This window comes from Elaeis guineensis, chromosome 11, assembly GCF_000442705.2.
Source record: "Elaeis guineensis isolate ETL-2024a chromosome 11, EG11, whole genome shotgun sequence".
In the NCBI taxonomy this organism is placed as follows: Eukaryota; Viridiplantae; Streptophyta; class Magnoliopsida; order Arecales; family Arecaceae; genus Elaeis; species Elaeis guineensis.
Window position 1 is genome coordinate 102588568 of NC_026003.2, and position 14218 is coordinate 102602785.

A 14218-nucleotide genomic window follows, 5' to 3' on the forward strand; every position below is an offset into this window, starting at 1 on the left:
AAATATTTATGCAAATAAAATATAAGCCTTTGCATTTGATTGGTCCTTTGAATTCAAGCAGGGACATTTTTTAAGTCACCGATCCAATCAATCATTTGTTTTTTCTTTCTATAGTTTTTCCAAAAATAATTTCTTTCATAAGATATTTCTGTCTTGGCAATCATCATATATTCACGGGAATGTTTCTATTTTTTGCTTGATAACATAGAAAATTGTTTTATCTAAATATATAATTAAATTAGCCTATTGACTCTTAGAATTTAATTAGAAAAATTTTTTTAAGTCAGAATTTAATTAGGAAAATTTGTTTAAGGAAATTTTTTTTAAGCCATCCCTCCAAAAAACTAAAATTGTTGTTAATTATTTCTACACTTTAATAGAATAAGATTGTCTCGAAAGGCCAAGCATTTGAATTCAATTCGGATTAAAAAATATTTATAAAAGATTGAACTTAAAATTTATTGGATATTTACTTACTACCTAATCATCATGACAATATTAATTTTTGATATAAAATCATGACTTATTATATTTATTTAAAATTTTTCATGTTATAAATATTTTCATTTCAAATATATAGAATATTTTTTAATATTTTATATTATATATTTTATTTAAGTTAGATTGATGATCTAAATCCTTAGTTTAATAGATCATCATGAAAGATTTTAGCAATTATATTTTAAACTATTACATGATTTTGATATATTACTTCTAATATTGATGGTACATCTCATAGTAAAAATTATTTTTTTCTAATTGTTAAACTATTTTAAGTCATATCACTTATTCATTAAATAAATCAGATCAAATTAAGTTGAAAATAAATATTTGATCCATCCAAAAATTTTAGCTAAATATAAAATATATAATCAATTTTATTAAATTAAATCTCAATAGGATATATGAATTTTTATAGTTTAATATATTTAAAAAATCTATCAAGTTTCTAATCAAAATCATATAATATTAGCTACATCTTATCATTCTCTAATCTTACTCTAATTCTCATGATGATTGACTTTATTTTAACAATATACTAAGTACAAAGTTAAGATTCACATCTTATTTTAGTGATTCATATATGTATTATTTAAATATTATTATAATTAATATTTTTATTAATGATATCATTATTTCGTCATACTATGTAAGATTATGGTACTAACATAATAATTGGTACTAAAGATAGATTTTTAATGACCACTCCATGATTTCGTCATTAATATTATATATCTATAGTGAATATTTAAAAAAATCATCATAAAAGAATATACTTTTGTGATGAATTATAAAATCATCATTAATATATTAAACAATATTCGCTCATTAAAAGATATATACATATAGTGACTATTTTTAAAATCATCATTAAAGACATAAGTTTTAATAATAAATTATAAAATTATTATTAGTGATTTGACCAACATGATGTTGATACTAAAATTATGATAACATAATATATTATCATTAAAAATATAGATTTTTAATGACTGCTTTATAAATTTTATCATTAAAAATATATATTTACAATGACTATTTTAAAATATCATCACTAAAGAGATAAGTTTTAGTTATTCTTTAAGTAATAAATTATAAAATTATCATTAATAAGTTGATCAAAATTAATTTTGATGCTAAAAATTTTTTTACCACAATTTTTTTACCATAAAAAATTTTTATTTAATGATGAATTATTTATGATAAATAAAAAAATAATCACAAAAGAAATATACTTTATGATGAAATCTTATTTCATCATTAAAAATACTAATCAAAATAATTTTTTACGACTATTTCTTATCATCGTCACTAAATATGAGACTTTAGTGACTAGACTTATATTTCGCCACTAAAAATTTATCAATAAAAATTAAAATTTTTATAGTTTATATATATATATATATATATAAAAAGTATATCCAACATGATGTGGTCCTCTATGCAGAGAAATTATATCCAGCATTACATGCACCAACTTGCTATACACCACACTAATTACCTTGTTTTGCTTCTGTGGATTCATAATTAAAATGAGTGTATGATAAATAAGATCCGTAGTAATGAGATAGATGATTGATTTGGTACACAACTATGATAGTGATCAATATAGATTATAATTTCTCCCCTTCAAGAATCTACCATGGGTAGTCACATGCCCTTTTATAGAAAATCTCAGGTTGAAACTAGAAACTTTGTGTGATAACCTTAAGGTACTTCTATCCTTTATTATTAGTATTATTATTTTTATGACCCTGTTATTTTGGTAAAAACTAGAAACCGTTAATCAATATTGTTCCAAGATTTCCAAAAATAAGTTTCACTTTAACATTTCTCTTACAACTAAACAAATAAATTACAATGAGACAAATCATTCTAATTATTTTTTAAAGAATTATATCCTCGGAATCAGTTGAAACTAACAATAAAAGAGTACCATTTAACTGAATTTCGACTCGAACAAATGAATTTCTTCTTAGCATGAACACCATGAAGCTAAAATTTGCCAGCGGCCTTGTGTTACATGAACTAATTCTTTACTGATGTTAAAGTAATTCTTCTTTACCTCCCAAACCTGAACTAAAGCACTAACTGATACAAACTGAAAAATGATAAATAAATAAATAAATATGGGTGCTAATCTACCTTTATCTTGTCACATCGCCGTTAATGTACACTCCGTCAGTCCATTATAAATGAGACCGTTGCTCTCATAAATTACATCAACTAGGTGATTGCGATAGCTTGTTGCCGGAGCCCATAGAGTTACTAGTTCTCTCCGGCATACCTTATCCATTGAAACTCAAATAGTTGGCGTCCACATGGAACATGGCTGGTTTTAGTGATTTGGTGTCTGACGTGAGAGGGCTTTGTAAATTTAAATGCCATTGCCGTTTAGATAATATACTGAGGAATGAAAATTTACCTTCCATTCATTTAGTATTCCATCAAACAAGTAATAATAAAAGGACAATGTAGTATGCTAGTTACTTCTGAAACACGTGTTAGTTGGAGGATTAGAGACACTGGGGATAACCTAATCATAAGACAAATAAACAAAACACTGGCGCCTCAAGCCTGACAAGTAGTCCTTGATACATTTAACTTATTGGTGTCGTAGCCTCGTAGGTCGCTTGTCTGGGGTGCCCTATCCACGGGGAGCATCATGTGCCCCACTGGAGGGTACCTCTGGGCCTGTGCCAAGGCACATGTCCTTTTGGGTCTGAATCCCCTCAGAATAAAGATGTTGGCGGTGCATACATTATTTAGTGTGGGGCGGAAATTTTGAGTACCAACTAGGCTACAAATTCTGCAAGTGAAAGATGAGAACTTTTTCGCTATTCTCATCCGTTACATTTTTTTTTAAGCCGGAGCTGTGCGTCACGAGGGGCCTGTGCGGTCAGTCGTCAAAAATACTATGAGCGGTGGAAAAGTTGGGTACTTTTCAGCTCTATTCAGTAAAGTTGTTCGGTCTCACTTCCGAGAATTCAGAGATGAATTAGGTGTACATTGTTGGCAGATTAAGAAAGCGAGATTCTACGGATCTTTCTTCAAACGGACTCCTGGGTCGTTCAATCAAAGGTGAGTTGGACTCGAGCTTTTTTTTCTTTCGTAGCTTAAAAGCCACATGTGGCGCGAATGCTGCCATTTAAAGATAGCAACCAGGTTGGATTGGAACGGATATAGTTAGAATCGGATAGATAGAAAATCTATTGATTCGAATTTAATTTATTTATTAAATAAATCAAAAATTTAAATTCAAACTAAAATATATTATGAAATAGATAATATAACTCAAATTTATATAGACTGAATTAAGTTAAATGGATCAAATAGTTAAGCATTACCGCCCTTAGTGCCATTGTTATATTGCCGGACATTGCAGATGGAGAGAAGTTTCAACAGGCTTTGAAAAATGCCATGGCAAACAGTGTAATATTTTGTGGTGATAAAACAATATTTCCTAGATTTTATTCACTCGGTCAATATAGTCGCACTGGCTGGCCATTGCCAGCAAAGTTATTTTCACAATATACATGGCATCATTATAGACAATATGAGAGGCCATTATGAGCATACTTAATTAGAAATTCTTTTTTTTTTATTTAATTTTTAGGAAAGGAAAAGAGAGCCATCCGTCAATTAACATTAATCTCTTCAAAACTTGAAAAATGAGGCAACTTGGTGAGCTGGTCGGTGTCAGTTTATCGTATGAATCGAGAATTCGAGCTCAAGCTATGCATAGACCAAGTTTGACAGTGTAGGTTCCAGTTTGGTTTGCTTCTGATATAAATGAAGATTGAAAGTTTCAAGCTTCTCATCAAGTTGATTAAAATTTGATAAACTTTGCAAGCATAAGTGCAATATGTTCAAGCACAAGTAATTTTTTATGATCTGATCTTTTAAAAATGCCCCAGCAGAAACACTGTCAGATGTGTTTGTTAATAAGCTGATGAATTTAATTTTATTCCTATTTGGCCTTGAAACCTCCTCCAGATGCAGGTGATGTGTGACATTTGAGGCAACCTAATCTAGGATCTTCAATCTTAAAATTAATCTTTCTATGTTAGAATGACAATTACTAATCTCATACACGTGCGCACACACACATAGGTACATACTTGCGTGCACCCGCCACACATACACTCAAGTGTATCTACTATGTGTTAAAAACTTGAAGGTGAGGTGTGACCTTTATGGAAATTGCCCAATTTAGGATCATCAATCTTAAAAGTATACAATATTTTTATAGTAGAAATTACAAATCCTATTTATGCATGCAATGATTCTTGCAAGATACTATGCTTTATTTAAGTTTTTTTCTTTTTTGAAAATAGATATCAAAATCTAAGGAATTATGTCAAAACCTCGAAATAGGGAGAACTAAAAGTTGATAATGTGCTATAACAATCATACCTAATCTATAGTGGTTGCAGTCAATAAATTGTTGTGTGCTTTGGAAAATAATGATGCAGGTTGATAATGTTATGTTAACCATGACAACACTACGTTCAAAATTTTGGTATGTCGTAATTATGGGAACTTCGAAGACCACTCTTTGAATCTTTGAGGTGCCTAATATTTAATCCAATAAGCAAGCTACGAGTCACATTATTGTCTTGATAATAATCATACAAACAACCATATAAATAATTTGAGGTACCTAACCGTTGCATATCATTTAAGCACTATTTATATGTCATCCCCTCTCTACAAATAATTGGAGAATCACTGCTCCTTTGAAGTAGCATATAAACTAGGGAGACAAATTCTGTAGCTAACAAGTGGCCTCCTACATTGCAAATCGCTTGAATAGCTTGGCATTAGAACACAATAACCCTATTTTCTGATTGTTTCGTGAGCTTTTGTATTCCCATGCCATGGGTTATGTCTGCATAGGGATTGCCGCAACAATAATAGGAAAAAAAAAAAGAAAAGAAAAGAAAAAAGAGCACTATTTGCATGACAAAAACTGGCAAGTTAATTTAACAAGCTAGCTTATGGCCACATACCCTTCCTGATATGAGTTATATTCTGTTGAATACATAGAAGGAAAAAAAGGGCAATCATTCCATAGTGTAATTCATAAATTTCAGTAGCCCAACAAATTTGTATACTTATTAAAGAAAAAAACACAATCCCTCTCAAAAATTCAAGAAAATGAGATAGAAAATCATAAAAAAATCATCTGAAATATCCCCAATTTAAAAACTTATCGAAATATGTTAAAGCTGTCTAAATATGGTGAAGATATTTAAATATGTTAGTTATTTTAGGGGAAAAATTAAATTAGCTAGTTGTTCCATGATCAAGCTATATAATTGATGATAAAATATTTAAGGTTAACTAAATTGTATTAAAAAAATTAAATTTCAAATTATTCTTGTAAAACTATTAACTAATTTGATATAGTAGAAGAAAAAAAGAAAAAAAATTGAAGCAAATTTGAATCCTTGCATCGCATTAGGGAGGTAGGTAATGGCACCCAAACATACATTTTGTAAATGTTCAAACATACACATGATTCATGATTTTTTTTTTTTTTGAAGATATTATTTTAAACAAGATATTATGGATTGGATGCTACCAACCAACGGGGCAAAAGGCCTTGGGGTCGGCATGGTAATGATGGTTGCAAACCGGTCTGGTGACCCCACGTCTTCATGTGTCTTGTCGAGAAGGAATTATTGCCCACTGCGCGCGCCAGCGTGGCCGTGCACGGATGGGCCCACCGAGCGAGCATGCATGCGCGTCACAGGCTGGCGCCGTGATTGGTTGTCACATGATGTGTTGGGACCATCACACATCATTTATTTTATCAGTTGTGTTTTTTTGGAACCTTATTATATCAGTTTCATCAGCTGCCACCGGAAAACCGGACAGATGGGTCCGTGGAGGACCTCCAGTGGGGGATCCATCATCCAGGGCCAGGATAACATTGAAGCCTAGGGCGTATGGAGAGATCATTGGATGGATAGGTTGACCACCTCAGGAATAGATTTAAAAAAATATAGATTATACTTTTCAGAGAACTAAAGATAAATTTTTATCTTTAATTTTAATTTAAAAATAATTTTTTAAATAAATTTTATATAAAAATAACTATTCATTCTAAATATAAATTAAAAATAATTATTTATTTTTGATTGAAATTATCTTTATATTCTTATATCTTTTAAAATATTACAGTATTATATTATTATTATGCAGTATTTCTTTACAATAAGATAGTATTCCTTTATAATAATATAGTATTATATTATTGTATTTATTAGTACAGTATTTCTTTACAATAAGACAGTATGATATTATATTAGTATAGTATTTTTTTATGATAATGCAATGTTGCGTTATTGTATCATATTGGTGTAATATTTTTTTACAATAAAGTAATATTACATTATCATGGTATAGCATTACTTAACAATAATACAGTGTTGCTTTATAATAATATAGTATAACTTCATAATAGTATAGTATTACTTTATAATAGTGCAGTACTGTTTTATAATAGTACAGTATTGTTTTATAATAATATAGTACTATTTTATAATAGCACAGTATTGATTTATAATAGTGTAGTATTGCTTATAACTATAGAGATAATTGGATCATTTCATGCCATTTGGATAATTATTTTTAAGTTATGTTTTAAATGAAGAGGATTTTTTATCCGAAACTTAAATAGATAGCTACTTTTAAGTTTAAACTCAATTAGATATTTCTTATTACTTTATCCCATATTTTTATATAAAAAAATGATTAATATTCTTTCGCAAAATGGATCATACTCCATACAACTCTCTCAAAGTATTTTGAATTTTTTGGATCATCTATTTGCACATATCTCAAAATAACTATTATGCAAATCCAATAATAATTGCACATGTAAAAAATACATCATTTTTTTTTATAAAAAATGGAATCCCTATCCAAAATTATATTTGTTCATGGTTTGATTGGTCCACCGGTATGGTAGTAGATCTGATCCAACTAAAATTTTCACATGTATGATACTAGATGATGTATCGTACAAGTCCCATTACTATTTATTGATGGAGGTCAATCCAATGTATCACCTTATAAATTTAAAATTTATGTTCAGTTATGAAAGTATACAAAGGGGTGTAATCTAAGTCAAATTAGCCTTCCTATTAACCAACTTAATCATGTTTTACGCTTCTTTAAGTAGATAAATTATTTTTTTATAGATAGTATTTATTCATAAAATATAAAAAAATCTTATCCATCAAGGAGGTGGATAAGTCATTTTTTCGTCAATCAAAAAAATAATCTTTTTGTTTCATTTTCCTAACCTATAATAATAATATAATATTATTTTATATATAATATAATATAATTATTAAATAATAATATTTTATTTTTTAAATATATTATATTATTATAATAATATAATATGATAGTATAACATCTTATTTTATTAATATACTATAATATTAGTATCTTATATTATTATAATATAGTATAATATAATAATATATTATTTAATATATATATTATTTAATATATATATTAATATTATATAATATTATATAATATATTTTAATTTATTATATGAATATTATATTATATTATACATCATAATATATATAATATAATATAATATAATATATTATTATATTATATATAATAATATTTATATAATAAAGTATATTATAAGAAATATGGATAAATTTTAGCAACTTATTCGAAAAACTAATAATGCAAAATAATATAGGTAACAGATTTTCTAACTATTTTTTAATATATAAAAAAATATAAATAAATTATTTTTTATCTAAATATTATTTGAAAAATATTTATTTAAAAAAATATAAAATTTTTGATAAATTTTTTATCCTCAAAAGAATAGAAAATAAGATTTATTTGCCTACTACTTTTTCTCGTCCTCTGAATCTCCAATTCTGGTTACTACAATTAATAGTGCTTTCTATTATAATAAAAAAAATCCAAAAATTTTAATCAATACTTTAACCATTAAACTGTCGATTATGAAACAGTAAACGTTATGCCCCGTGCCATACCAGCAACTATTTCAAAACAAAAAGCAACTACTAGAAGTAGGAAGGATTACTCGAAATGCTAACAAAACACAACAAATTGTTTCTGTTTTTGATGGCAAGGGAAGCAACACAATAAATGGTTTCAATGTTGCAAGAATTGCGGTTTTAAAATGCAGTTAAACACGCTGCAATGTGTCTTTTTCTTCTTTTCTAGTTATTGGTAGATAAGTGACATGAAAGCGAAGCTCTTGCACGTCAGACAAGAATTGGAATTAGGAGAAAACACCAGCATCTTAAAGGTTCAAATAGAATACTATGGCACCTGATATGCGTGGTATCCGAAGGAGGAATTGTTCTCTCCCATGCTACATGCACGAAACTAGTAGTACATGATACTAGTAAGGAGACAAAAAAGATGCCTGCCACTAGGTAATGATCCAATCACCAAACAGGCCCTTTATAACTTTTCCTAAAGCTAAATAACTCAAAGCTTCTATGTTTATGTCTCAAATTAAAATTAAGAAATTAGTCAAATACAAAAGAATAAGTTAGGATGTTAGTTTCAAGGGGTCTGTTTATGATCTATTTCCTTTTAGGTTCAGCACAACACCTTCAACATTATTGTTTAGCGCTTCCAGGGGTTGCACTAGTATATTTGTCCCATATAAATTGGAAAAAGCATGAGGGAGAGTTGACCAACTCTGAGAAACAATGATGAATTTATCAGAACCTATAATGGGTTGTAGACTTGGAGGTCTTCGAGCTGTAACAACTGGTTCCTGATCATTGCATCGCCATGAGACTTATGGTATATCAGTAACCTATGTGTATAATATGCTCTTCTATTTCTGGCATGTCATAAAGAGGCTCGTTGTACATCTTACAAGAGCAAACAGGACATCTATGAGGAGTTAGGGCTGAAAATTTTGCCAGGGAGGGAGGGGGGGGGGGGAGGGAGAGAACAAGGTTTTAGCCACAGTATTTACAAATTTTTATATTTTATCTAATGATTGATCATGATTTAGATCGACTTAAAGGATTGTGCAGATTCTTTTTCATACCTCCAGTGAAGGCTTAAAACCCATGAAGCAATTGAAGTATGTTGGGAAATACTGACCGATCCCACTCACGCCGACTCATCGTCGGGCCTATATGACCGACGCCCGACTCTGCCGACCGACCGACCGACGGCTGCCGTTACCGACCGACCGAGGATACGTCGGTCGGGCAGACCTTCTCCTCTCTCCCGACCGGCTGCACTATGGAGTTCGACGCCCGACTCTGGCAACGCGCCCGACTGACTGTCGGAGGGGCCCCGAGTTTCCACCCGACGTCCCTCAAACAGCCGTCGACCTATAGTCGGTCGGCTCCCCCAGATGCCGTACGGCTGTCGGAAACTGTCAGCCCTGACAACGGCATGCGGCACTGCCGCCTAGGGACATTATCCCACCTAAGGCATGGGTCAACTCTAGCGATTTGACAGCCCCACGGTGATTTGACACCCTCACGGCGACTCTGACAGTCCTCAGTGACTTGACAATTCTTCAATTGTCCGTGCCATTAATGACGACGCCATACCATGCATCACTATATATATCGGGGAAGGCAACAGTGCTAGAGGTCTATTCGAAACCCCTGAACCCCTCCTCTCTAGCTCTCTCTCTCTCGTTGAGTTTCTTGTTTTCTTTTCACTGTTGCCTAGTCTCCTCTCTGACTTGACTATCGGAGGGTCTCCGCCGGAGCCACCTCCGGTCAGTGCGGACTTTCTTTTGCAGGCGCTCGTTCCCGGCGACCAGGCGGCGAGGGGATTGGCCGCAACAGATTGGCGCGCCAGGTAGGGGGGACGCAGTGACAAGTTAGTGCTTCATTGACAGCACCAAGGATTGTAACCCCTACGGGATCCAAGATGACAAAGACAAGAGCTCAGCGATCGAGGGTCACTGGATCGATGAGGCACTCTTCCAGTCGGGAAGAGGCCTCCCCTCCACCCTCCATGATGGAACCTAGTTCTCCGCACCCCGCGGTGACCACGGAGGCGCAGATCGCAGCGATCGTGCGGCAGATGACCGTGCTGACAGACGCGGTCAAAAGTCTTCAGCGACAACCGATCCGGCTGCCACCTTCACCGGCCGAGCAACCGGCGGCACGTCCGATGCCCTCCAGGAGCAGCCGCCGACGCCCGCATCGATCTCCGTCGCCTCCGCAGGAGCACCTGCCACAGTGCTCCTACCGGGAGGAGGAGGGGCGGCCGCGGCGCGACACCTATCGGTCCCGACGGCCTTATCCCTCCCAGCTGGAACGAGCAAGGAAGGAGAAGCGACCGCGAATGCTGTCCGCCTCTCTCTCAGACTCCTCCGGAGACTCCACTCCTGGGGTCTCCCAGCACCGATGGATCGACGACTACGAACGCAGGTTCGAGAAAATCGACCGTCGGCTTGCCCAGCTGCAGGTGGACGGGCAGAAGTCTTCGAACGACGTCGACTTCCAGACCGCCCAATCTCTCTCCCGACTTATCCTCGACGAACCGATCTCCAGTCAGTTCAAGATGCTGCACGTGGAGCCCTACGACGGCTCCACCGATCCAATCGACCATTTGGAGAGCTACAAAGCTCTCATGACGATTCAAGGGGCAACCGACGTTCTCCTTTGCATCGGCTTCTCCGCTACGCTCTGCAAAGCTGCTAGGGCCTGGTATTTCGATCTTCGATCGAAAAGTATCCATTCCTTCGGACAGCTCGAGCACTCTTTCTTGGCCCACTTCAGCTCCAGTCGGAAGCCACCACGAACCTCGGACAGCCTTTTTTCCCTCAAACAGGGAGAAAACGAGATGCTCTGACACTTCGTGATGCGATTCAACACGGCCACGCTTGAGATCCGGGACCTTAACGAAGACATGGCCATCTCGGTCATGAAACGGGGGCTAAGGGCATCCTGATTCACTTACTCCCTGGACAAGACCCTCCCCCGGACGTATGCCGAACTATTGGAGCGCGCGTACAAGTACATGCACGCGGACGAAGGAGCCTCCGACCGATGCTTGACCGAGTTCAAGGGCCCGAAGGAGAAGCGAAGAAAGGGTCGGGATCCTGCCGGGCCAGCAGCCCCCGACCGACGGTCGGGTTTTGCCTCCGCGATGAAACCAGGGGTCACCTCGACGGCAGAGTCTGAGGCCACACGCCCCAGGTATGACTCCTACACTCCTCTCTCTGCTCCTCGTGCGCAGATTTTGATGGAGATCGAGGGGAAGAGTACCTGCGACGGCCTCCGTCTTTGAAGGCAAAGGACCTCGACCGACGGAAGTACTGCCGATTCCATCGGGGCCACGGTCACAATACCGAGCAATGCATCTAGCTTAAGGATGAGATCGAAGCTCTCATCCATCGGGGATATCTCGATAAATTTTGGAGGAACCCGCCGACTCAACCCGTTGCCGACCGACGATCCCAGCCGACTGAAGAAGCGACGACTAATCAGCCTACGGCCGGGGTCATCAATATGATTTTCAAACGACTGGACCCGGGGACGTCTGCTGGAGGGGAGCCGACGAAGAAACCGCACCCGAACGACGTAATTACTTTGACAGAAGAAGATGTTCGGAGCATCCAAACTCCCCACGACGATGCTTTTGTTGTCTCGACAACAATAGCGAACTATGATGTAAAAAGAATCTTTGTAGATAATGGAAGTTCAATGAACTTTTTGTTTTACTCGACCTTCTCCTGGATGCGACTACCGACCAACCGACTCAAGAGGGTCTCTACGCCCTTGATAGGCTTTGCTGGGGACGCTGTCACGATGGAAGGAGAAGTCACTCTGTCCATGACGGTTGGCACCGAACCACGATAAAGCACAGTCCATTTGACTTTTGCGGTCGTCCAAGTGTCTTCGGCTTAAACCGCCATACTTGGAAGACCCGGACTAAATGCCCTCAGGGCGATAGTTTCGACGTATCATCTCCTGGTTCGGTTTCCGACCAAAAATGGAGTCAGAGAGATGCGCGGGGACCAACAGCTCGCTCGCCGATGCTTTCAGATTTCTGCTCAAAGTGAGGAGTTGAAGGGCTCCCTAACGATCGACAAGCTAGACCAACGGGAGGAGGAAGAACGGGGTAAACCGGCCGAACAGCTCATTCCCATCTCGATAGCGGAGAATCCCGACCGAAAGGTATGGGTCGGGTCTCAACTACCCGACCCAGAACGACGACGGTTGGCGGAGCTGCTGAAGGCCAACGCTGACATATTCGCTTGGTCAGCAACAGATATGTCGGGCATCCCCTCGGAGACAATAACGCACCGACTCAACATCGATCCAACAATGAGGCCGGTGAGGCAGAAGAAAAGGTCTTTTGCTCCTGAAAAATAGAAGGCCATCGACGAAGAAGTGGACAAGCTACTCGAGGCAGGCTTCATCAGAGAAACTACATATCCCGATTGGCTCGCCAATGTTGTCATGGTGAAGAAAGCCAACGGAAAGTGGAGGATTTGCATCGACTACACCGACTTGAATCGGACCTGTCCGAAGGATAGCTTTCCACTTCCGAAGATCGACCAGCTGGTGGATGCGACGTCCGGTTATCGATTGCTCAGCTTCATAGACGCCTTCGTCGGGTACAATCAGATCTGGATGGCGCCCGAAGATGAGGAGCACACTGCCTTCGTGACCCCCAAGAGCCTCTACTACTACAGAATGATGCCCTTCGGACTGAAGAACGCCGGAGCTACCTACCAATGACTTGTCAATAAGGTCTTCAAAGACCAGATCGGGCGCAATATGGAAGTATATGTGGTCGACATGCTGGTAAAAAGTACGCAGACTGCAGATCATGTTCGAGATCTCGAAGAAGCTTTCGCACTCTACGACAACATCGAATGAAGCTGAATCCGACTAAGTGCGCTTTTGGAGTGACCCTAGGGAAGTTTCTCGGGTTCCTCGTTTCTCAGCGTGGAATCGAGGCCAACCCTGAGAAAATCAAAGCAATCATCGACATGCGCCATCCGAACACCAAGAAGGAGGTCCAGCAGCTGAATGAAAAAATCATCGCTTTTAGTCGATTCATCTCTCGTCGGCCGAAAGATGCCTCCCGTTTTTCAAGACCCTGAGGCAGGTGAAGGGCGTCTCTTGGTCGGATGAGTGCCGATGGGCCTTTGGGGATCTGAAGAGGTACCTGGCTTCTCTGCCGTTGCTTGCGAAGCCAGAGGTCGGGGAGACGCTGTATCTCTATTTGGCCACTTCCTCCGAGGCGGTTAGTTCAGTGCTCGTCCGAGAGAACGAGAGCCAAATTTATCAACCTATATACTATACCAACAAAGTGCTCCGCGGCGCTGAAGCTCGATACTCGGAGACAGAAAAGATGATTTTCGCCCTGACCGTCTCCGTACAACGACTCCGCCCATACTTTCAAGCGCATGCCATTGTGGTCCTCACCAACCAGCCCCTGAGGGCGACTGGCGAAGTGGGCGATGAAGCTCAGCGAGTTCGACATACAGTACCGACTGTGACCTGCCTTAAAGGCCCAAGTCCTGGCCGACTTCATCGCAGAATGCCCGACGACCGACCAAGGATCGGAAGGCGAGAACCCCGGAGGAGCTGCGGTCTCCGAGCCTGACCCGGTGTCCACTTGGGTACTGCACATCGACGGAGCTTCAAACGCTCAGGGGAGCGGGGCCAGGTTCCTGCTCACCAATTCAGAGGGG